Here is a 25,285-nt window from a genome sequence, read left to right as displayed (position 1 = left end):
AGTGTTTCATATAGCCAACATAACACACAGCCATACACACACACATACTCGCACACATTAAAAAATACTCATTGCTTCACTCATTTTGGCCCCCAGCTGGGTAATTTTCCTCCTTGCAGGTTTGTTTTTGCCCGTTTCCTCTTTTTTTTCGGCTGCGATTGGTGATGCCTGATGTAAATATGAGCAGCTGAGGTCAGCAGACACCAGTGTGTGAGAAAACACAGTTAAATCCCCTCACTGCAGCCCTCCAGCTGTGTGCACATGCACCCACACACACACATATTAACCTGTGGAGTGAGATCACACTTCATCTCCCTCCCTGACATGCTGAAGGATGGAGCTGGCTGTGAAAGACATTAGCAAATATTAGCAGATATTAATCACCACTCTTTTTTTGTTGGGGGGGGGGTGTATCATCTGAATCAAGCCCTGCCGTCTGTGTGAGCTCTCGTTGTCTCTCTGTCTCTCTCTGTGCTCTGAGCTGCGGGGAGGTTTTTTTTAGTGAGAGGGTTGAATGGGCAGAGGGAAGGATGGAGGAGGGGAGGGATCAAAAGGAGCAAGGCCAGTTTCCACTGACAAACAGTAAGTGTTAAAGACAGAGGATTAATAGGTGCAAGCCAGGAACATTATTTACCCAGAGTCGGAGGACGTGTGACTTCAGAGCTCATCTCCCTCTTCCTCTGCCGACACTTCCTCTCTCTATAAATTCACAATTAAAATGAGATGTTCACACAGCACAGCGTCACCTTCTGATGCATAACCAATGACCTATCAGCATCTTAGCAAGAAATAAGGAAGACTAACAACACCTGTGACACACATATATCTGGCTGATGAAAAGATGCATTTGTGATAAATAACTCAAGAAAACTGAGGTTTCTGTTTGTGTTTGTGAATTGTTGGATACTTTCGACTCATATGGTCCAAAAACATCAGAAGGTCTACCTGATGGACCTCATTTCTCAAACTGCACTTAAATGCAGATGTCTCCTCATTAAGCATCTCTTCTCTGCCATTTTCTTTTCTTATTAACTTTCTTTTCTTTTAAAAAATGTAATATAAATGTTTCTTTTATTTGCATAAATTTCACCTGAAATTCTAACCTTCTTTTCATTAAGTCAGTGTAAAAACTGGATGCTTTTGATTCATTAAAAATTAATATGTTTATTCTCATGAAATTGGCCCAAAAATACTACATAACCTTAAACTCAATTTAAAGAACTTTACTGAGAGCAACGCGTGGCAAACTATCTATAATAAATCTGGTAGTAAATAATGCCTCAATCTACTATTTGGCAAACACATGACAGAAATTCTGCATTTGTAAGAAGTACAGACTTTTTATGGCTGATACCAAGAGTAGAGAGAGAAGCCATTTTTTAAGCTAAATACATAAATAATATAATATAAACTATATCAGCAGCGGAGGTGGAGAGTTCCTCTTCAACAATATTCAACAGTAAATGTCATCATATATTCACATATTAAAAATAATAGTCACAAGAACTAGGCCACTTCTAATCACAACATCTAACATGAACCCAGATGATTTTGAGATATCACTTCAGCTCATGTACTCTGGCCATTTTGGTTTAATATATTCTAGTTTGGCTGAAATGTATGATTGCTGCCGCTCTGTCTCCTGCATCCCAGCCTCTCTCGTCCTCATACTTATTATACTCATTTCCTTCTCCACTGGAAGGAAGCATTGTTGCCTGGGAGCCCTGCAGCAGGCCACTTTTGGGTGTCCCAGGGCCCCCTTAGAGAGGCAGCCAGTGTCTGCTGCCTGTAGAGTCTGGAGGACAGGCAGCACTGTGGTTTGTTAGGGGTGGTGGTGGTGGTGGTGGAGGCTCCCTATACACCGTAAAGTGGAGAGGGAGAGATGGTGGGGGTAAACAAAGGGGGCCAGGCCGCTTTTACTGCCTTCCCACGCCAGGCAGCAGCAGCAGCTGACTGGAAAGTGTTACCTGGAATATGCCTGGCTACCCCCCCCTGCCTCCCCATTCCACCAGCAGACAGCCAATCTGAATGCAAGCGTAGTGACCCAGGTGTACAAACAGCAAACAGTGGGGCCACATCAAAGGCTCCCATTAAAAGACAATAGACGCTGCCCTCCTCCTCCTCATCTCTTCACCCTCTGCTTACAGCAGTGAACAGTCCTGCCAGAGGCTAGAACACTGCCCCCTGCTGTAAGGTAGGAAAATGAATGCAGAGATGACTGCTATGATAGCTATATATATTTATTGGATGCAAACTGGCTGAAGAAACTCCTGGAAGATTCTTCATGTGGAGTTTTGTATCATCTGCATAGTAAAGTAACTTTCGCTGGTGTCTATAATTTGAGTTAAGCATGTAGATGGTAAAGATGGCCCATGATGTAGCCTTTAAAAAGGACCAGGATAAGCAATTAATATCAACTGACTAATGTGATGCAGGTTTCTCAACATTGTTCATGAAATGTAAATAAAATATAGACACAACTATAAAAGTTATTACAACTCTGAGCCAGTGGTACCATGTAGATGTTAAACAGTACAGGAACCAGAATGGAGCCTTGTGGAACTCCACATGTTATATGTAGATATGTAGTTATTTGTAGACACAAACAAATCCCTGATCTTTAATTAGGATTTAAGGTTAATTGCTTTGGCAGAAAGTCTTACACTGGGGAAATCTCAGTCAGAAGATGCAGGAAGACTTTACCCCATGGAAAAAAAGACGTTTTAAAGGAGCAGCCTGAAGGCCCTATGCTGCGCCGTTAGATGTGAGCTGGCCTGGGAAAAGCCTATCTAGACTCCACAGACAGCAGCAGCCTTAGCTTTGATGGGGAAGCCTCTTTGTAGTTGTCCTGGAGATGGCTTGTTAGTCAGTAAAAGTGAGGGCTAAATGGCTCCCTAACAGGAAGCAGTTTACACGGTGACGCTCAACCTGCCTGTGGCCTTCTATTGTCCTGAGCCCCATGTCCCACTTCATTACCATTTCCATAAGAAAGGAACAGTAATTGCCCCTTTTCTTCTGCTGCCCCTTCATCTTTGAGTGTCTCTTCTTTTTTACCCCCCCCCCTTCCTTCTTTGCTCACTCAATCCTTCTATATCTATCTACTATGTCTCTGAGAGGTCCACCGAGCTGATTGCAGAGTGATGCTTTGCGGAAACGTGGACTCATTTTCTTCACATACTCCTAAAAAAACTTTGATGAGCCATTCAGTTTTCTTGCAAAGTAATACTTTGAAAAAGCAAGCATGAGAGGAAGCTCTGTATATACTGGAGGTTCTGAGACTCCCCTGACCTTTGACCTGACCTCAGATGGAGGACATCTGTCCGTCTGTCTGGGTGACCGACTGATCAGTGAACACACACACTACTCCTGATATTTGAATGATTGCTATATAGACATTTGTTAGGTGTGCTACATCAGAAACGACGAAATGATGTAGCAATAAACATAACCAGTGTAACAGAAAAGCATAAGAAAGTTAATTAACTATCAGGATGAGGCAAAACACAGAATTTTATCACCAAAGTATAAGTATAAAAATAGGACAAGTTGTCATTAAAATTACACCTAAAAAACAAGGTTTTATCATAAGCAGCAGATAAAATGCGTTAAATATGAAGTTGTGTGTAAAGCATCTGGCAATATTTGAGAAAATAAAACACAAAAATAACAGGCATTTTGTAGAACAATGGATTAAATGTTTGAAAGTCTGTATTCTGAATGAAATACACACACAGAGAAAGTGGAATCAACACTTGGGAAACCAAGCTGGAGAGGATACACACACTCTCACACCTTCACACTGTGACCCATCGCAGGCCGGCTTCTCCTCACTTTGAACTTCCGAGGTGACGAGAAGTAAATGCAGCCACAACAGAAGGAATGAATGCGGACAGAACGATCAGCAGCTTCAGTGGGTCAGTAATCCTATCAGCAGTGGCGTGAATACCTGCAAACAACCTAAGTCAAACATGTCCTTTCACACGGACACTTGGTTGGACGCCTGGATCCCCTCTGAAGCTCACACATGTGAGAAGCAGTGTGTAAAGTGTGTGTGTGTAGGTGATACACTGATATGATTGAAGCTTTTATTTTAAAAGAAGCTCAGGCAGAAGTGTTCCTCCTGGCTCCCGGGTTCCCCAGGCTCTGCATGGGAAGGCTGCAGGTAGTGGCTGCTGTCAAGGGAAGGGGAGGGCCACCGGACCCCCTCTGTGACTTGAACTGTTTTAATCAGGGCCCCATGTGGACCCTGACAAAAGACCCAGGTCGGAATCACCGTCTGCTCTTTTGTTGCAGGGGGAGCCATCGAGGCTGGGAGCGAGCTCCAGGCTCAGCCGCAGCTAACATCTCCACAGCAGGCCTCCGCTTTATTTGCTTTGGAGATTGTTTTATCCCAGGTGACAGTAAAGGTAGCAGGTTCCCGGTGTGATTTATTGTAGTGTAAGCATTTTTTTTACCAGGAACGACACACACACACACACATATAAACCATTCCACACTGCTCTCCTACTCCAATAGCAGAAATACTATTTATACATGTTCATTTTTTTCACTAACTTATAGTAAATATGCAATTTAATGTGTTTTTTAAGTGTGTTGTCTGTGCGGGTGGTTAAAGAACAGTACACAGATGACTAAATATAGAATGGATGGATGGAAGGATGGATGGATGATCTTCCCACCAAACTGTTAATATTGCTTTATATAATATATTGTTTATATGCAGTGGTGGAAAGTAACTAAGTATTTGTACTTTGGTACTGTACTTAAGTACATTTTTATGTATTTATTCTTTACAGTACATACTTTATACTTTTACTCCATTACATTTTGCAGCTAGTATCTATACTTTCTACTCCATTGCATTTCTACAATGTTTGTAGTCACTTGTTACATTTTGACTTGTTATCATTTTAACGCAGTGCTGGACTGATGTGAGGTCAGACTCTGCATGACGATGGTGTCACGCTGCCAGCTGTGTTTATATAATGATCCTCAGCTCAGTTAGCTAACTAGTTAGCTACTGTCTGCTAACACAAATCTATCCATTAATGTCTGATTAACATTAATTATAATTCATAGCATTAATCTACAGCAGGAATACTTACACAGTAAAAATACTGAATGCCTATTTTTTATTAGCAGCCTCTCTGTTCCCTTGATGCCTACAACCTGCCTCATGACACACAGACCTGTCCATAACTGAGTACATTTCAAAGATGTCTGTACTGAAAATGTAAATTAACTACACATTGTCAATTTTAATTATAAGATGATTTCTTTGATTATTTTAACCTGATCAGATATCCTTTGCAATGGAAATCAATAATATATATTCGGTACATGAGTACTTTTACATTTAATACTTTAAGTACATTTAAAAGTAAGTACTTAAGACTTATACTTAAGTAGGATTGTTGATGTAGCACTTCTACTTTTACTTGAGTATATATTTTGCTGGTTATTTGTACTTTTACTTAAGTACCAAGCTTCAGTACTTCCTCCACCACTGTGTATATGTATATATATTACACTAGCATGTCACTAATGAGCAAAATAACCTGTCTGAAGTTTAGAATAGTGACAGTTTTACATTATTCTCTCAATAAATTAGCGATTAGTAGCATACTGATAGTTGGCGTTTCTGCCAATTCACGCCCTTCACTCTAATGCATCAGTCTGTCCACTGATAGAGAAACTTCCATGTATGATGTATTGTTTTATGTTTGTTTGTTTGTTGTTGTTGGAGCAGTTTGTGAATCCTTTGTGTTACACAGAGGTACAATCCATGTGCCTGGCATTACTTCCTGCCCTTGTATTGTTCCTTCCTCTGTGATTGCTGCTCTGCCCTCGTTTCCACCTGTGTCTCATTACCCTCACCTTGTCAGGTTACTTCATGTGCTTCCCTTTGTGCCTGTGTCAGTTTGTCTGTCTGCCTTCCCCTGTATTTCTGGCCCTTTCCCCCTGGTCGTGCCTTCTGTTTGTGTGTTTTCTGTGCAGTTGTGGGATTGTTCTCAGTTTTTGGGGTATTTTATATATATATTTAAATTCGGTCCCCTTTTTGTTCACTCATCCAGTGTCTCTGTGGATCCTTAAACACACAATTTTTACAAGTTTTTTTTTGTTAATTTTCTCCCCAAAGTTACTCTGAAGCATTTTAAACATTTTAACGATGTTAGAAACGAACCATTCAATCAGTTCCATACTTCCTGGATGCTGTACCACAATTCAGTAACACATTTCCTTGCCCATAAATACTTTTCTGATGACATCACTCTGACATTATTAGGGTTATTTTCTATGGAAGCATCTGAGAACTTCAGTAGTACAGTGCATCTCCTAAAAAAGTCACGTTTACATTCTGAAGAACCCTAAGATTCACATGTATGACATAAACAAGCCTTTAGTATGACCCTACTGATTAACAAGGATCCACTGAAGTCCTCAGGAGTAAGTGTCCTTTAAAGACACACAGCTGGTGACACTCTTTGGAGGTTTGGTGACATTTCCATTGATCCTCACAGTGATCTCCAGCTAAATTGCCCCCTGGTTGTTTATTACAGAGGCAAACATCTGTACAAATGAGTGGTTTGGACTAGAACGGCCTTGGCTGGGCTGCAGCTGAAACGTGTCAATATGTAAAGGGAGTTCGGAATAAGCCGTGAAGACTTGTGCCGTTTGTGTTTCTGCTGCTGCCCGTGTGCATATGTGTGTTGACCTTTTTTTGCTTTAGCCCTTAAATAATGCATGGTCACCCTCTGGTGGCTGCAACCGATATAATTGTGTGCTTGGGTTGTATTGTGCTTTCACACACCAGCCTTCCTAAAATTACTGTGCATTATGCTGAATACAATAATCTAATCTCCTCTGGAACAATGTACAATGTGTGTGTGTGTGTTTGTGTGTTTTTTTTCTCCAAAAAGCATGCACAAGATTAATGATAAATAAGCCACAAATCATCTAGAGAGGAAGCAAAAAATTGCACGTGTCTCCACAGTTTCACTTTTGTGGACCTGCTTTTGTTGCCATGAATATTACACCGAGAATCAAATTACAGGCGCTGGGCTTTGTGAATGATTGATATAATGCAACAGCATGCAGTAAAAAAATGACTGGATGATGTTTTATTCATGAGGGGTTGGATAAACAATAAAATCTCACCCACAGAACAACAGATTCATGAGAATAGCAAACACATTAGCTTGTTGTATAATCGTTCTTTCTTATTGTTAGCGCTTGGAAATGTATAAATGTTCCCTGTATGAATGCAATTTGAATTCTGATGTCAGTGGCAGCGGCGGTGGGCAAATCATCCCCCTCTTCTTTGAAGATTTTGACTTCAGAGAGACACATTTTGGAGCACATCTCATCAGGCTTTATGGTATTTAGATAAGTGAGTTTGCATTCACGTTGGACCCCCCCCCCCCCCCCCGATGATATCTGAGTTGGACACTTTGATTTGCACCAGTGTCTTTCACTCCCTTCAAACCATGACAAACAGATGCATTAGCTCCCTTAATTGCTGAGATTACCAATGAGATGCCTTATGAGTTACCAGGGTTGCCTCCCTAGAAATGAAAGCCCCGACCAATTTGCATGGGAGGTAATTGAATCGCCTGGAGTATGTAGGGAGAAGAGGGGGACGTGCTACGCATTACAGCCCAATTGGATTCTCTAAAAAGGTGGCATGAAAAGCCATTTTCAAGCACCGAATGCCAAGGGTTTGCTCTCTCATTCATGTAAAGTCCACTTCTCATAGCCTTTCCCATCCACTCCAGCTCCAGTTTGTCCAGGGCCCAGTTGATGGTTTGCTGAATGGGGTGGGTGGATGGATGCTAGGGGGAACTATGGGGTTCCTCGTACTTATGGGGAAATGAACAATCAGTTCTTCGTGTGGAAATCCTGAGAACAGTCGACGAAGAAGAGATGGAAGTCTGGGTGGCCTGCGTGTGTGTGAATATATAATTAAAGTAGCCCGCACAGTGGTGAAATGTGGATGTCACATGTTATTTACATGTGCAAATTGAATAATGATGAGGTAAGCAGACTGCTTACAGCTTCACACAGCCACTGCGGACATTTGTATCCCCTATAATGCACCTGTCATACAGGGATCTCTGCACCCTGAAAATATATAAATCCTTTACCTCATAGCATCATGTTTCCTGCTTGTCTCTATGGCAACAGACTATACATTTGGAATAAAACCTAATATTTGCAATCTATATTAAAAATGGCTTTAATCTGACTCGGTAATCTGACTCAAATCAGTCTGTATTTTAGCACCCTTTAAAGGAGCAATTTGTAAAGTCTGTATAAAATGTATAGTACCCTCCTCCAGGAGAGGGCACTGTTGTTTTGGTAAAGTAGTTGTGAGATCCTTAAACTTTTATTATCATGTTCTGTGCTATATTTGTATTTGTATATTTGATTTTGTTTCAATCAAAAGAGAAATATAAACTGTGAAGACACCAGCAAAAGAAGCAAGCTCTGTGTGTTTTGACTGCATGATCTCATGAGGCGACAAATCGCACATCAATATTTCCTCTAACCAGAAAAGAGGAAGGTAGTATCTATGTAGTGCATGTAAAAAAAAATGTGTTGTTTAGGGGGAGACTCGTCGCCGTGGTAGCTGAAATGACAGACAGAGATTAAAAAATTTGGATTGTAAAATGTGTTTAACATAGTGAAAGCAACTGTTTAACCCAAACCACAATCTTTACCTTAACCTAACCAAGTCGTTTAATCCCAAATCCTAACTTTTTAGTTCTGCTGTCTCAATCTAACTGAGAATTTTGGATATCCAATTGTGAAGAGCCTGCAACATGGCCAGATGCGTCATTGTTGCCAGGCAACAACATCTCTAGAAGGCGAAAAGTGACCAAATGAACTGTTCATGTGTGAGGGTGTGTTGTGTTAACCACTTAGCACAGAGCCTCAGTCAGGAAGTATTAACCCAGCTGTAGGTCGGAAGAAACAAATTATATTACCTCCCTCTATTTTAACTGAGTTAAGTATGAAATAATGATGTTAATCCGAATTGATAACTGTAGTCTGAGTGACTAAATTTCAGCAGATTAATTTATGTATCTTTGCTCTGCTTGTTTGTGAAATCATCTTGAAAATGTTTACTTGTACTAAAGTCAAAATTTCGTAAACATAATAGTTCTCCTTTATTTTTAACCCCAGCTGCAGTCCAAACACAACTGGAGAAGCTCAGCCTCTCCCAACACACACACTGTTGGTGTCAGGCTTCAGGGATTCTTGAACAACTTGTTGTTGTTTCACTTCCTGCCTTGTCAGACTGTCAAAAATATCTTCCTAAATCCTTTCCTATCCACTCTTTCTTAACCTCAATGGAAAACAAAAGACACACATGTTGGAGGATTAGCAAAGGACAGTGTCATTCACACCTACCTAATAATAAAGGAAGCACTGCAGCTCCTTTCCTTAGTATTTCGAAAATTCAACCAGCTCTCTCTCATTATAAAAAAAGAGAAACCAAAATGATCTAAATGGTCTTAAAAAATAGTAACACTATAATCCAGATTATTGAATGGACAGAATGGACAACCAGCTGTCAAAAGTTCATCTTCTGGTCATATATGGACAGGCCCTCACATGTTACAGCTTGCTGAGGTATCCACATACTTTTTGCGAACATACTCTTCTCATTGATGTTCTGCTTGTACATGTGTCTATGGTGAAGATAGGATGTCAAATGAAATAAATGAAGAGATATCTCATAGGCTTCTGAGCAAAAGAAGTAATGTGAGAGTAAGAACAATATTCATTTCCAGCACTCCGTGCATCATCCTGATTCCTGTCAGCATGGACGGACCACAGATGAGAGTCTTTATCCCTTCCATTTGTTGTCTCTGCATTTCTTTTGTCAACAGACCAACAAAAAAAGAGAGAAACACACCCCTCTCTTATTTATTTTTAGTCCTGGGCCTCAAATGGGAATGAGGCCGATTACACTTCCAAGATTGACAATTTTATGCTGCCAAATTAAAAGAACCCTCTGAATTAGCGAGATAATTGCATGCAATCTCCCTTTAATGGGGCTGTCAGTGATTACTGGCTGCCTCGACCAACCCTATCAGTGGCAGGGGAGGGGAGTGTGCTGAAATGAAATGTCAATCATATTAGCATAAATGAGTAAATTAGCGCGAGTGGCTCATTGTCAGAGCAAATCAATGCTGACGTGCAACCCTCCGACCCGCAGTGAGGACTGACACTGCGAGGAAGCTGAGGGAAAGAAAGAAAAAAAAGCAGAGGTAGAGAAAGGGAGGAGTAACAGAGACAAAGAAATTACATGTGAGCACATGGTGCTGACAGTTTATGAGATGTACAATTATTATCTTCAACTAGTGAAGCACATCGACGTGGCAAAGAGCAGTTCACAATCATTTCTCCTCATCTGCTCCTGCAGCTGCAGACCAAGCTGAAACATTCACAGAAGTCCTGAGCTAAATGCACTTTACTTAAGATTATCCTCTCCTATATGGTCCCTATTTGTTTCTTAATGCAAGTCTTACTTTATAATATCAGTGTAAGATTAAGATTAGGATTAAGAAAACCTTTATTAGTGCATAAACATGAATAAAAGGCTACACAGGGTGGAATTATTATGTATTAATAAGGTACATAGACACACAAAGGGCACCAAATGTCCTCAAATCACAGTGGTAAATTGACACATCTTACAAAGACAGAACCAAACAGTGACATCAGGGGCTGAAAGTGAAAATTTGTAAGTCTCAAAATCTGTAGTTCCCCCTATGACCACTTGAGGGTGGATTATTGACAGTTAATAATTATTATGAAATTACGCATAATTATTAATTATGCGTAATTTCAAGTCTAAATATAATTTAAAAAATTAACCCCCCGTACAATTGACACTAGAAGAGAACTTATAAGACCAGAATGTTTTTTGTACCAGGCTGTAAACATGTTCATTTCTGCTGTGAAGTGGGCCATTTTAACATGGGAGTCTATGGGAGTCTATGAGTCGCTTCTGGAGCCAGCCCTCAGTGGTTGTGGTGTGAACTACAAGTTTTGACACTTCCACATGAGCTTTAAGTCTGAGCCCTGAAGGTTGCCGCTTGGGGTGGATCTAAAAGTTACCCTATAGCTCCTACCTCAATTCTTAAAAGTACAATCTTACAAAAGAAATAAATATTAATTTATTAATATTAGTATTAATAAATATTAGGATTGACTCACTTTTGAAGCCAACCTCAAGTGGTGATTAGAGGAACTGCAGATTGGATCATATGTCAGGTTGCTGTTGATCATGTCCTGAGTCCCAGCACCACCACCAGTTACCTAAGCAAATTATTCTGGTAGTGAGAACTACAACCATCTCCAATTATGTGAGAAAGAGCAGTTAATGGTTTATTAAAGGCTTTCAGTCGGACCTTATACAATTTTCTTTAACAGTTGAGTATTGACTCATAGTGTGTGTGTGTGTGTGTGTGTGTAATGTTGATGCAGTTTTACAGCGATACAACATAATAAGATTTGATGCTTTTCTTTTGGTTTACAAATTATCTGCCTAAGTTCTATCACTCAAAGATCATCTGCACACACACACACACACACACACACTGAGCTCCTTTCCTACGATTTCCCACAGGCACTGGGAACTGAGTGTAAATCAAGGCAAAATTCCTCTGGTTCGACAATTCATTTGTCCACAGGCTTGTTAGGCAGGAAGAAGGAGGAGAGGGAGCGCGTGTCAATAAATCATCTGACGCCTGGCTATATTTATGCCCACAGCAATGAGTTTAACAAGGAGAGCAGTCCTTGAAGCAATATCCTAAGTGGCACTTCATCCCTGTCTCCTTCTTCTATACACCCTCCTCTTTCCTTTCCTATTCCTCCTCCTCCTCCTCCTCCTCCTCCTCCTCCTCCTCCTCCTCCCTTAGGAGACTTCTGATTGTGAAGTGGCAGAGGATGCTTCATCGTGCAGACGGAGGAGAGGAGAAAGACAGAGACACCCGCCTCACGTCTCTCTGCTAAAATTATCCCATGAGCCAGAGATTTGGAGAACTTCATTTCCTTGTTCATAATTAAACTCCTCAACCTTAATCTGACCCAGTCATTCTCCTGCTGGAGCCGAGCTGGGAGCTTCCTGCGGCACTTATTGAGCTCTACTTATTACAGGGATCAGAATCCATCCTCCACTTCAGCTGCCAAGTGCGGGTCACCCTATATTTTTTTTCACGATAGATCTCAAAGGTGATGCGTTCAAGTACTGGGAAAAACTTCAAAATTTCTGAAAGTGGTTTAATTCACACAGTATCTGCAAAGAAGCATCAAAAGCTGTTTTTTCCATGTCACGCCATGCACTGCTTAAGCATCACCACTAGGTGGCAGTCCTCAACCAGCCCTTCTCTATCCACCCTGACTCTTTCCCACACTATTCCACCCACTGCTGCTTCAATTACTGCCATAAAAAAGGGAGCTGTTTGTTCACCTAGCTCCTCTCAGACTCTTCTCAAATTGAGATAGACACTTTTCTAGTTTTGCTGTCAAAGCAGTTTTCAAATCAAGAATAGCCTGGCTATATCATTTTTTTAATACTTTGAAAAAATAGCAGCTGCACGTCTCCCCCTGACCCTGTTAATCTTGTAAATATTGTAAAAGCTATTAAGCTCTGCTCCTTTTCCCACAGTCAAACATGCAGGTGAACATAGGTGTCATAACCGCCGCCACCGCACCTTATGACCTGCTAGACAACATCCGAGAACATGCGGGTTATCAGGTAGGCACTTTCACCAGCTGTGACAGAGAGATAGCCTGGAAGTGTGTCTGACACGTTGGCAGTATTAGTAGATTTGTCAGTGTCAAAGCCGCGGTCCCTCAGCTTCAGTTTAATTTCAGAGAGAAAGACAGAAAGGAAGTTAACCCCTTAAAACTGTTAGCAGCCAGTCTTCACACCCTCAGCGCAGACGTGTGTCTTGATTTGGGTGGAGAATGGGATACAAGCTACAAAGAAAGCCCAGTCAGGGTCGTGGTGTTAAGCCTCTGACCTCTTCCTCTCAATGGGTATTGTGAGGGGCCGTGGATTGAGGGGGCCTAAAACAATCCATATAGGTTTAACAGGCATGAAGAAGGGAAGGATGAGGCTGCTGTCTGAGCCAAAGGGCCTTGCCCTCGGCATGCTGCAGGTCAAGGGCGGTGGGGTATTCTGCAGGGTGGGGGGGGTGTCACAGGATGAAGCACAGACACACACCTGTCTAGCATTCTCACTTCATACACACTATTTAAACAAAAGTACGTATGTGCAGCTTTAGCTGTTTTTAGCTCTAAAGGTGGGAAAACTTATTGACAGACTGCCGTCAATCAATGTATTCTGACACTGTATGAATAAAACTGTGGAGTATGTGGTGGTGTGGAAGAACTTGCCTGTCCTCTCATCACCCTTCATCAGACAAATCAGAAAAAGGAAGCACAGCAACCACAGACTATGATTGCTCAAGGCTCCACCTGCAATATACAGTACAGAGCCAGACAAGGGGATTAGCCTGATGTGACCTGCTTTATTGTGTTCATTCATTATTTCAAAGATCTCTTTTTTGTGAAGAAAATATCAGCTATATATTGTTTTGATCTAAAAAAAAATCAACCTACTGCAGGATTTGGCCCTATGTCAAATGAATTCAGTTTATACTGGGCTTTTGGAACAGATGGCTGTTTCATTCAGGACTTGGGCTATAGTTTTGTTGCCTGGCAATTTCCAGCCAAACCAAATCAAAGACCATAAATTGTCACTTAGGGGACAGCGGAATCTGGTTTTTGAACGTGGTCTTACTAGCAGCCTGCAACATGGACTCAGAAATTAATTGATGCTGGGGATGCGAGGCCCGATAAGGAGCAGCAAAGCACTAAATTTAGGATCACATAGAGCTGATAGGAGATAAGACAAAGGGGCCACAAAGGGATTATAAACCACCCTATACTGATCAGGAGTTAAAGCACCAAAAACTATAATTAAGCTTTAAATGTCAGTTTAAGAAAATGTGCTTTTTTTATTTATGCACATCTTATTTATAATTGTGGACAATTTTCGTGTATATTCATATTTTATTATTCTATAGTGTGATTACTGTGTTCATTAAACCCAGCAAACTTGATGTCTATTATGGAATGAACTCCAGAGAGGGTGCTGCTGTGGGCCTGCTTGTTTTATAGGGCTTTTCCACTCTCTCTCTCTCTCTCTCTCTCTCCCCTCTCTCTCCCAGTGTCTGTCTACCTCTCTCGCTCATCGAGTCAAGGCGGGAGTTTACAGGAACAGCAGGCAGGCAGGGCCTTGTCACACCGCGGAGCAACACTGGAATGTATTGTATGCGTTAGAAAGACAGGACAACTGGGACGAAATAGTGCGCTAAGTTCCCCAAACCCGTTCTTGGAATGTTTTAATGCCTTATATTAACTATTCTGTGAAAATACAATCAAAAGGATCTATTTGTGTTTGTTTTTTGCGCCGTACCGTGTAGATATTTTTACCGTTTCTGCGTTGTAAAACAAGAGTCACATACACGCACACACAAGTGAGCCGCGGAGGAATCCTTAAGGTTGCCAGTGAGTGCTACGGCACTGAAAGCACACACAGTAAATTGAGGCTCTGGCTACGCGGAAAACACGGACTGGATTTTGATTTTAATCTCAAACAAAAACACATTTTAAAAGAAATTAAAGTGCAGCAGAGGACTACATAGTCTCACAGGTTTATTCTACCACAATATAATAGTACGATGTGTCATTTTCAATCACGTTTCTGCTGTCTTTAGCCTGTGTGCGCTAATGAAGTGGCTGCTGGAGGGAGGGAGCGGTTGCTGTACTATGACCTCTATCTAGACTTGACAATCTTTAGCTCAACGGTGAGAGCGGCAGACAGCACACACACAGGCAGTGGAAGTAGGTATACAGCAGGAACATCGTGTATTAAAAACGACACACACAAAAAATAAGGCATAAATGTGTGTTCTTCTATGAGGTAAACACAATTTAATAGTAGATAAGTGTTTGCTAGCTGTGACGCTAAATTCTTGGACTACTAACTTTCTGTACTAGCATGCCAAGCTGCATTAGTGTATGTAATTCTCAATAAATCACTGAACAATCATATTTTTTTGATCATAGACTGCATAAATTATAGCTCAGCTTCCATGATAGTTGCTGGGACCAAACTACAAACTAGTACTTCTCAAATCATTTTTCAGAGCTAGTTTATAGCGTGTTAGCTAGTTCTTATCACACTAAAATGTGTTCAAATGCTAATGCTAATGGAGCAGCCAAGCTATGCACAATGTTGTGCGTGTTTTTAAAGTGTAAGGCTTCACCTCTCCATCTTTTATCTTGCACTCTGGTTCCAAGATGGTGTCTGTTTCAAAAATAGTCTACTTTTGTACAATGAGTCACATGGTCCATCTTTATATACAGTCTATATTACTGACTCTTAGTCTCAGCTGCATGCTTTCACGAATTCCACTGAGGAGTAATCACTTATTGTGGAGCACTTGTAGTCGCATTCAGTTTGGCTAAAGAGCACGCCGAAGGCCAGGTCTGTGTGACCACAGACATGTTTTAGATCTCCGCTATCTAGACGCCGGCCCTCATCCCGCGCAATCTCTCCTGGAATGCCGACACTGACAGTGACTCTCTTCCCTGGGACAACAGGGAATTATTTTTGAAAGGGTGGCAAAACCAACACACCGTCTGTCCATTATCCTTCCCCCACCCCACCCATCCCACCCCATCCTTTTGGCTCTGCCTTGTGTTCAGAGAATCAAAGCCCATCCATGGGCCCAAAGAGAGGTGATGCACAGTTTAATCAAACGTTTGGATACCTCTGTTTTTGGGTGTCATTTGCTACTATTTCAAAGAAATGACATATTGAGAGAAACAAAGGGCAGAATTCACCTTCTTTGGAGTGAGGAGAGTTCATGTGTGCTCCTTGTAGAATCTGAGATTTATATATATATATATATATCGCAACGTGGCTCAGCACTTGTTATCACACAGACACAGCACATTACATGACATTTGATAAAGGATCTAGAGCCAATGCTGTTGTGATTGTGGACTCCATTGCTCCCTGCGTTGTGACTGTATGTACCTCTGCCTGGCCTGATAATACCTTTTCCCTTACCCAGGGCCTTTTCTTAACTGTCACGTCTGGTTGACACAAAGTGCTGCCACACACGGATGGGGGATTCACCCCCTCCCCTTATGAAAGCCCAGCTGTCAGTGGTTACATAATAGCGGAGCCTTGTTGGGCTCGTCGGACGGCTTTGTGCTCCTGTCACTGAATGTGATTGTGGGTAAGATTAAGCGGCGGGTGAGAAGCCACAGTTAAGGGGTTCCTACCTGGTCTCCAGCAGAGATGACAGAGAGAAACAGAATCAGAGGTTTTTTGGAGAGCTCTTCACCATGTGTAGATCACACATGGTGCATTGTATTGACGAACAGCGTTGCTTGCTTACATGCTTGATGTTTTATGTATTGCCTGAGTAAAGACCTCCGAGGGAGAAGCTCAAGGCTTCAGGGGGCGACCGATGAACTGAGCATCCAGCGGTCATATATTTGAACAAATGGCATTAACCAAATGCCATTTTTCAACATGGATTTAAAGCTGTAATACAGTTCCTGCATTCCAAAAGCAGAGGCTGCATGTGCTGGATTCTCTGCCCACAGCCACAATCAATAAGTGCTTATGAAATATCATGTAATGAACATAAAATATTTGAACCCAATATCATCACAGCTAGGACCAAGGCCTGCGCATGATTCCAGTAAACATGATTTAATAATAACTAGCTTGAAACCATAAAAATCATGGTTTAATGCAGGGGTAAGGTGGGCGGGGGGGATTGCCAATTTTAAGGCAGAGGCCTGATTTCCCCAGGGCTTGTGTTGTTAATTCAGCACACTGTTGAGGCTTCAGATAGGGTGCTGTCCCTCTCTCTTGAGAAGTGGCTCCCAAAGAGCCAGTCGGGGCCCCCACAAATGGGGTCCAAGATCAAATCTTTTTCTCCTTTCACCTTTTTTAGGAGAAAGTCCCGCTTTTCCTCCCTCCCTGCCAGTCCAGACCAGCTTTTTCCTCTCTCCTCCCTGCTTATAACAGGAGAGCCAAGCCTTACATTAAATCTGTGTTTCTGCATAACCGGCCTTGTATGTGTGTGTGTGTGTGTGTGTGTTTTCCTCAGTCTGCTGGGCCCTCTTCTGTCTCTCTTTTTCTCTTGCAGTGGAAATAGTCACTGCCAAGCTTCACAAGGTGCTTCGCTATCTGTGCAACCTGAATTCTTCCAACACATAAACAGCCATGCTGATGGGTGTGTGTGTGTGTTGGGGGGGGGGTGCCATTTAAAACTGTGGCTATGGAAACCCCTCTGTCTTCCCTCTTAATATGTGTTTACGTTGCCGGGTTTGACTGACAGATAAAGGCACACTGGTGGAAAGAGCCTTCTTTAAAATGCATTGTCTTCAGCACCTCCTCCCTCTTTTTTTTTCTCTTAAAATAGGCCTCTCCGGCAGGTTAAAATGAGGCAGAATAAATTACTCCAGCTATGTTTTTGCCCTTTCTCTCCCTGTACTATCTTGATTTGTACAGTTGCAGGACAGAAATTGCTCTCCTCTGTGCCTCAAATTAAACATTGCTGTTGTCCCTGAATGTGTTCCTAGAGCTCTTCTTTTTTTTTTATTGTAACAGTGTCTCAGTGAGGATTGCGTATGTGGCGCCTGCTGCTATCAAACGAGGGATATCAAAATCTCTTGGAGAGGCATTCAGCCAAATCCTCCAGTAAAGAAGGTTCATGGTAAAGACACTGTCACTCTGGCTTTATTAATTGAAGAGATCTTTAGCTTTAGTTCTGCTCACCTGCGCTGTAAAGAGAATATTTTTTCATTTTAGCAAATCCATAAAACTTTATATTTTCATTGATTTTTTTCTTATTAAACCTGATCCAGCCAGTCGAGGACAAACACAGAGCCTGTGTCCATAACATTTAGCACCTTTGCTGTTATTTATTGATCCTCACCTCCTGCAGAGACTGGGAGCTTTTTTTAATAAATCGCTTTCAATGCTTCTGTAACCTAATGCTAAGTTGTGTTCGGGCCAGTTGTCTGGAGGAAGACAAGCCATACTACAGAGACACATGCCAAACAAAAAACCCTTGGTTGGCACTATGATGTGGGCATCATGCCTCTGCCAGCCTTCACTCCACAGGGCCTGTGCCAACCTTTTATAAATGCCCTATTTGGCAAGAGCCGTGCCCAGCAGTGTCTCTTAAGGTTCTAGTTCAAATACCCTCTTCAAATGTGAACCTGATCCAAATCCTAAATGATCCAAATGATGCGTTCCAAATTGTAAGCTCTTATATCGCATTCAGAGGAAAAACCGTGGATTATGTTTTATCAACTCCGCTGGCAACAGATGGAGAAAAACTGGAAAGTCATATGCACGGCCCCGTTTTTTTTACTTTATTGTCACACATTTTAGTGCACTTTATTTGGTAATCTCAGCGTCCTACTCCTGCGTGGAGGGGGGGGTGGCAGCTGCACCATGTTGATGGTATGTTTTTTCTCAGCATTCAACCTTGGAGGTGTGTCACCCAGAATTACAGCAAAAGAGCAATTACAGCTGAAAGTGCTGTCTTTCATCAGCATTTCAATGCAAAGATTTGAGATCTGGCCCCCCCAGCCTTCCAGCCTCCCCCTGCAGGCCCATAATCAGCAACAAAGAATGGTTTCTCCTCCCTCCCTCAAAAGCCCTGCAGTGCTCTATCTTTGCAGCCTCCCCACAGAGTCCAGATAAAGTTTTGTTTTCACAGTTGACTGGTGGTGGCCCCTCCACTACTCCCCCCTACTGATGCAAAAGGTCACTCCTGAAGTGTGCCGTCACACATGGGGGCCATGTTTTATTGCACCGGATAGAGGCCTGTCAATCCATACAATGAGACTTGGAAGTTTGTAAAAAACAAACCCAGAAGTATGACCCAAAGTATCAGCTGCTTGTCAAACAATTGCAAGGTAGACAAAAATGAAAACACAAACAATCAAATAAAATACTTACTTACATACTTTGTCATTTAAAGAAAGTAGACCAATACTCAGACTCATAAAGTTGGTTTATTCCGATGTGTTTTCCTAGGAGAACCACCAGGAGTGGTCTATCAACACAGACCCCGTTCACACTGGGGAAATCAATCCGGCTAGAGCGGGATTCAGGCCGTATCTGGATATATCCAGATTGTTTTTTTCTGAATCTGAACAACGCAAATCTGAATATATCCGGATTGTTTTCAATCCACCTCTCGGAGGTGGATCTATCCGGATTGGACTACATCTGGCTTAGGTCTGAACGCAAATGCACCTAGCGAACCCCGCTAGCGACGTGATACTTCCAAATTCACAGGGACAGTGTCCCGGCCTTTCGACAGGGCTGCCTTTTGACAGGGCTACAAAGGAATAAACTGCTTTTTGAATAGAAAAAAATGAAAAAACGAGTGACACTCGGCTCTAGCACAGCCTGAACGGACTCTGAATTTTACGAGGTGCCACCTAGCAGTTTTGAGGACAATAAAGAAGCCGGATTAAGCTGGATTGAGCGTGGACACATGTGTGTGTGTAATTTGAAAATAGGTCTGAACCTATCCAGCTTAAATGCTATCCAGATTCAATCCCACTGTAGCTGGATTGACTTTCTCCAGTGTGAACGGGGCCAAAGACAACTCCTATCCCATCTCCGAGGCATGGTGTTGGTAGCATCATGGTTTGAGCCTGCTTTTGCTGCATCTGAACCAGAAAGACCTGCCAGCATTGATGGAACAATGAATGCTGAATAACATCAGTGATTTGACAAGGAAATGTTGGACATCTGTCTGACAAAGTGGGTCATACAGCAAGACAACCCCAAGCATACAAGTCATTGTTCAAAAGAACAAAGTTACTATTGTGGAATGACCAAGTCAAAGTCTGCTGATGTTTTGGATCATATTTTTGCAGAAATATTTTTCTATTCAATTTTCTAAAGGCCTTACAAACATTTAAGTGCCACGGTATGTATGTTTTAGGTGCCTTTTTTGTATTTACTTTCTCTATAACAAAACACTCTCTTGCTGTTTCATCACCTATCTCATACCAAACACCTATGCTAATGGATTTTCATTTGTTTTTCCTGTTTCACTTCATCCTTACCCTTTGTAAGTTAAGGTAATCATGCTTGAAAAAAGCACAAACATAAGCCCCCATAAGAGGCAAAGAGTTCAGGCACAACAAAAGGCGCATCTGTAAACAATAGGCTAAAAGAGTGGGACAAGAAAATGATTCAGCTGCTAACAGCTGAAATACATCCAATTTCAATATATGGGAAGATTGGTCTCATGTGCATCTCGGGGGCCCTGGGAGTGAATAACATCAGCCGTTTTTCAATATAATGTCTTGTATCAACATGCTGATATTACACGCTGAAAATGGTTTCTCCATAAAATGCTCCTTTGGTTTCTACATAGACTCTATTTTCTGTGCTGGATAAGTACAGCAGCTTGCAATTCTTTTTTTTTCCACATCCATTCATTCGCATCCAATTCATCTCTCAGCCTGCCACAGTTCATATTGATATATGCTCAGGGGCTGTTCTGTAACAGGTAACTTAATCACTCCGTCTTCAACATGTCAATTTCACCCATCTCTCTCTCTCTCAGCCCACTCCGCTCTTCATCATGTCTGCATTACAGTGAGCTATTTCACCTCAAAAACTGACGCAGGTCCCTCGACTGCTGCCATTGATTGCAAACGTATGGTTTCTGAATCCCTAATTCAAACATGCATATTTAGTTCAATTAAAGTTTTAAATATTCATAACATTACTTTCTATCATGAATGGACTGCATCCGTAGAATGTGAACTGCACTCTATTATCCGCACAAAAGGGCAGAAATGCAAACATTAAAACATGGCATTTTCAACAGTAAATGAAGTGTTGAAATTGTAGAAACAATAAATAATCACATAACAATATGTAAAGTATCCAATTATTTAAAAAAAAACATAATTAATTACATTCTTCTACTGCCCTTTATTTGCACAACACAAATTTCTGAACATTTCTATAGCCACACAATGAGTGATGTAAGTACATGCGTTTTGATGACAATGAACTGAATTTTAAATGTAAATAATGACTTTAAAAAAAACACAGACATTTATAGTATTTTATAGTCCAAACACAGCTAGTATTTACAGGTATAGGGAGCTTAAGTACCTGCTAACGGTAGCTAGGTTAACTAGGCTGTAGAGCAGGGGTCTCAAGCTCAACTTACCTTGGGGGCCGCTGGGGGTAGAGTCTGGGTGAGGCTGGGTATTCCACAAAAAAGGGTTTCAAATATTCCAAAAAAAGTACAACTGGTCCAATCTTCTCAATCTTTATTAATAACAGGGGGCCGCAAGTTTGAGACCCATGCTGTAGAGTGTCAATGAGGTAAATACAAACAAATCTTCCATTCCTTCAGCTCCATTGTTTAGAATACATACACTGCAGCACATGTAGCAGTGTTAGCATCATAGCTGAGCAGATGGTGGTGCGGTGAGACCTTCAAAGTGAATTGCCTGTAGTAGGCTGTAAGGTACATGTATGTAATGTAATGTAAATTGCACATATGCATTTTTGGCTCTCTGAGTCTGTGTGCTAGGATTCATGGCTTTCCACTCAACAGTGATGAATTACGATTGACAGGCCAATGAAAAAATACACAGCACGAAGTCTTTCTGACTGCATCTGATTAGACGATTGCACTTTTACCATGGGCTGTCTACCAATTGGATTTCAAACTGGACCAACATGGTGGCTCGTTTTAAAACTTTCTTGTGTTCACCAACACGATGTCTTCCAGTTTGATCCAAAACATCTGTTTATAACTATTTGGCTGGTATCTAGTTGCACTAAACATTATAGCTGACCCTGAATTTTATGCAAATTAATTTGATAGCTCATCTCTAAACTTGTAACACATGGAAGACATTCCATAGCATTTCACATATACAGTGAATTGGAAGTATGAAAACATCAGATTCCTGGTTAGGTAGTAGGGTCACATATTTTTGCATCATATTTAGAGTCTTTCCTTTCTGTTTATTTTAGGCCTTCCTCACAGTCAAAACATAGAACATGCAGTGTGATGTACAGAGATGGGACTGTTATCCAGGTGAAGCTCACACACTGGGCTCCGTGACCCACAATGGGACATCTCCCAGTATGCTGACCGTGATGAGTTTCCTCACTACAGAGATGATTCCCCACATGGTTTCTTTTTTATCCCAGCTGAAAAGAGAGGGAGCACTTTTTCTGTCTCCGTGGGGTGGACACTATCATTTTGAGTGCTCTTAACCTTACCTGGCTTTGTTGAAACCAGTGGTCTTTCCTCCAGTTACTGTTGAACATGCTGCTGTGTGTGAATGGAGTGTTTCAAATTCTTCATGAATTCAGAGAGTTAAAATAAAATGCCCACCAGCAAATTACCATCCCGCACACACACACACACAAAATAGTGAATAAAAGTCCTCCAGTGTAACCTGAATATGTCCTATCAGCTTTGATTTGAAAGCCCGTGGTGGGGCGCAGAGGTCCCTTAGTCTATTTTCACCTAAGGAACAGAGAGGATTTCACTGCTTGGGGAAGAATAATGCAAGAAGAGAGAGAAACTGATTGAATGTCTGCTGAGCAGTTGATGGTGAGCTGTGAAAGTTTGATCCCATTTGATCAAATCAGGTAAGAACAATGGCTATCAGATTAATATGAAATATGACCTTATAAAGCAGTGGAATAATTCCCCAAGTGCTTTTTAATATCCATAAACTGTATGTTTGGATTAAACGTCTACTGTGATGAGAATATATTTTTTAAAAAAACACATCTATAAAGGAATCCATCTATTGGACATTCCTTCCTCCTTCACTGTTTACAAAGCGGTAGGTGTGTGTTTGTCAGGTGTATGTTTAACCAGCAGGTTCTACACACACACACACACACACATAAAGTGTCTGGGAATGAGCCGGATGCACTTCGCAAAGTGGCACTTCCTTCCTCTACACACTCCAGACTATGCGTTGAACTGCTGCCTGGCAACCATCTGGACAAGACCAAACAGTTTTGATTGTGTGTGTGTGTGGCCAGGACAGTCTCACACACTCACGTTTTGGTGCAAGCAAGCGTTAATGACGGACTTTTGACGGCCATAAATTCTCAGTTGTGTACATTATTGTCAGGTACGGGTCGTGTCTGGCTTATTGTACGCGTGGGTGTGCTCCGCTGATGTGTGTCTGAATTCAACTCCAGTCTTGTTAGGAGATTCCACGCCACATTATTGTGTTGTCTTGGTGATTGTATGGCTTCATTCCCAGACTGGATCCCAAGGGATTAAAATAATAGAAAAACTCCAGAATGATCAGTCACCAGTTAACTCAGCAGAAGTGACACTTTCACTGTCCAAAGATTGAGATTAATAGAAAGTTGCTACATTAAAAATGCATATTAAATAATATCAAAGGCTTGAAGAATTGAACAGAAATAGAATATTTTTTGGCATGGGTTGAGTTTAGTAAAATATTTATGGTATTAGAAATTTCTGTTTTGCATTTATAACCAGATTTGATGACATGAATAATGAATCTGTAGAGGCTTCCATTGTTACTTTTCTTCTAATCAACCCCTGATAATCAATTTAAAGTGATTACAGAGGGGAAAAAGAAGGCCGCTGGATGAAGTCCAAGCCTGCTGCCTTGGTGACGGCCGGGGAAAGCCGCGGCACCGTGGCCAAAGGTGATGCATCATGGTCACCCTCGCAGGGAGGCGGTGGCGGGGCGCAAGTAAACACTCTTAAATCATCATCCTGGGACAGATTTGGGGGGGGGGGGGGGGGTTGAGGAGGAGGATGGAGGGGGGGATGAGGGACTTCAGTGCTCCCCTTAACACACACACACACACACACCTACCATCAACGGTCTGAGACAAATGTGACAACATTTGTGCAACAACTTGTAAATTCTGACTTTCTTTGTTTGAATGATTGCGACATAGACAAAAGACAGACACTTGTGGGAAGTGTGAATCTTCTCCTACACGGGCCAGACAGGATTATGACAAGAGAATTCATTTTTTATGGCAACAGTTGGAAGCATGATGTCTGTAAATCAATGCTAAACTGCAGTAGGTGGCTGATTTCTGATTCAGTTTTTTCAAAATAAAAGCCTCTCCTTTCCAAGTCCATGTGTATCACTTTCATAATGTCCCTATTAATTTGGCTCTGCTGTTTTGCTGCTTGTCCGAACAGGCGCCGTGGCATTTCAGAGAACACCATATCCTTGTAAAACAAGAATCACATAAATAAATGCATGACACTCTTCGAGCTGCACGGGAGGTCTTTAGCATCATGTTGTTGCTCTCCCACAGAGATTTTAACATGTGATCTTTTATGCCACTTTGCAGCTACACACAGGCGCATGGAAAACACATAAATATTTTTCAAGGTGAGTGCTGAAAACACAGCACATATTTTTTTTTGAAGAATTCTTCTAAAATAAGACAGCGTAGAAAGCAGAATGTGGAAGAGAGACTGCACCCCATGATAATAAACAGCAAGTTTATGCTAAAAGGAAAAAGAAGCTCCCTACCCCCTCCTCCCTTTCAGCCTTCTATCTGCGCTTTCTGCTAACACACACACACACATGCACACACTCCTCCCTTAGCCTATATAAGCAGACAGCAGCTGAGCTGACCCCCTCCACCCTGCATTCTCTCCCTTATTAAACACACAAAGAGCTGTCTTTGCAGCTTTGAAATACATATGGATAATTTTGTTGTTTTCTAAGTTAAACTTGGTGTAAAAGACGACCTGTTTTCCACAGACAGAGTGAACAATATGAGCAGAAAGGCCCGCATTGTAGAGAGAAAGGGGCTGAGTAGAGCAGGGCGCTGCTGCTGCTTCCCATCCCCCACATTCACATAGCAAAGTTCTGCTGCTTTTGCAAGCGGCGGTGCTGCGTTCACGGACTACGACAGAGGCTCGTGAATCTGCAACGTTAGAAGATTCAAGCGCAATAAACTTAAATCCTGCATCTCAGACTACCGCACACAGGGAAATCACAACTATAATGGGATGTAGCTGAACTGTCAGTCATTTCAAGTTTATATTAGCCCAATACCACATAAAACTTTTATTTATGTTTCAATAATCTAACAAATGATGTGTTTACATCTACTTTATTTAACAGATTTTTC

This window comes from Parambassis ranga, chromosome 2 (genome assembly GCF_900634625.1).
Source record: "Parambassis ranga chromosome 2, fParRan2.1, whole genome shotgun sequence".
NCBI classification, from domain to species: Eukaryota; Metazoa; Chordata; class Actinopteri; family Ambassidae; genus Parambassis; species Parambassis ranga.
Note: the sequence above shows the minus strand (reverse complement) of the source record.